This window comes from Egretta garzetta, unplaced genomic scaffold (genome assembly GCF_000687185.1).
Source record: "Egretta garzetta isolate BGI_Z169 unplaced genomic scaffold, ASM68718v1 scaffold577, whole genome shotgun sequence".
In the NCBI taxonomy this organism is placed as follows: domain Eukaryota; kingdom Metazoa; phylum Chordata; class Aves; order Pelecaniformes; family Ardeidae; genus Egretta; species Egretta garzetta.
Window position 1 is genome coordinate 48967 of NW_009260138.1, and position 1776 is coordinate 50742.

The window sequence follows — 1776 nt, forward strand, 5'->3', positions numbered from 1 at the left end:
CCACGGCATCGCCTGTTCCCCCTGGGGCAGCCAGGGCTGGCGGTTGCTCCTGGGCTCCGGGGTTAAAGTCCAATCCTGCTTAGCATCCCCCCGGGGGCTCAGGCAGGGTGGGCAGGGGCCCAGTGCTTGGCTTCCTGCTCCCTGCCCGCCTGCTTCCCCAGGATTAGGCGCTGTGCTTGGCTTCCCCAGGGGGGATTTGCCCTGGCTGGTGTTTCCTTCCCCAGCCGGAGGGAGGGAGGAGGCCAGCGGCGGGGGGAGAGGGGCTGGTGGAGCTGTGCCCCGGCAGCAGCCGGGTGCTGGGCAATAGAGAGGCATGACTGCAGCCTCGGCCCTCCTCCCTGCCCCTTCCCCGTGCTCTGGTTTTCTGAGCTGTCTTGAGCCGGCTGCTTTAACGTGGCACTTGGAAGGACCAGCGCTAGCATGGGGACAACCAGTGACAATAAACGCATCCTAAACTAACCGAGCCCGGAAAGGCGCCAGGGGAGCAAAGGGATGCTGGAACCGACTCCAGGTGGGAGTGGGCAGACGGCTGCTGTAATTAGGTTTAAGCTGGAGCTGGATCAGTCTTTGCGGGGGATTATGACCCCGTAGGCGCTGTGGGGGGCCTGGCGACTGCCTGCTTGGTGTCCCGGCATGGCCACAGTGTTACGGGTGAGCCCTTGGGTAAGGGGCAGTGCCAGCCAGGGCCGGTCCCCCGCTGGCCCCGTGGGTTGGCGTGGGAGGGCTGGATCCAGCACAGGAGCCTGCTTTGTTGTTACAAGGACACTAGGAGCTGGAGCCGGGATGAAAAATAGCCAGAAATATGATTAGAGGATTGGAGAAAATGCCTTGGAGTACAAGCTTTAAGAGCTCAATCTGTTTAGCCTATAAAAATAGAAGACTGAGGGGTGACTTAATTACCGAGCATAATTACTTCACAGGCAGAAAATACCAGGTAGTGGAAATCTCTCTTTCCTCGAGCAGGGAAAGGGCGCCGGGGAGCCAGGGGCAGGAAACTGAAGCCACAGACAAATTATGAAGTACTGCATGCCAACAGCAAAGCTCCCCAGGCGTGCGGACGGGCTCCCCAGGGACAGTGCATCCCTGCAGCCCCCCTCCCGGTGACCGTCAGTGCCCCTGCAGCCTGCGTGGATGAGGCTGTTCCCCCATTCCCTTCCCTCCCACCTGGGTAGCGAGGGGCCAGAGTGGGTTTTTCGGTGGCTGGGTGCTGAGTGGTGGGCATCAGCGCCGGGCACGTGCCGGTGGTGCCTCCATCCCCCTTCTCTCTCTCTCCAGCTGGGGCAGGTGCCGTGGCGCAGCTTTGCCGGCGAGCCATGGGGCAGGAGCGGAGATTTTGATGCCTCTCCCAGGAGTCCCCAGAGCCATGACTGCAACTGTGCAGACGCTGCGGTTCAAGCTGCTGCCGCACGAGCCGGGCCAGGAGTGGGGGCACAGCTGCCAGCAGGAGATTGAGCGTCGCTACCAGGTGGTGCCCTCGGTGGTGTGTGCCATGTGCTGCCTCTTCGGCATCATCTACTGCTTCTTTGGTGAGCCAGGCCAGCCTGGCGGCTGGTGGGGCAGGTGGGGAGAAGGGCAGGGGAGAGCCGGGGGGGTGCTGGCCATCCACCCCCTGACTGTGGTGGTCTCTCCACAGGCTACCGCTGCTTCAAGGCCGTCATGTTTCTGACGGGGCTGATGTTTGGCTCCATCATCATCTTCATGCTGTGCTACAAGGAGCGGGTGCTGGACACGCAGCTGAGCGTGGAGGCGTCAGTGGGCATCGGGCTGGGCATCGGG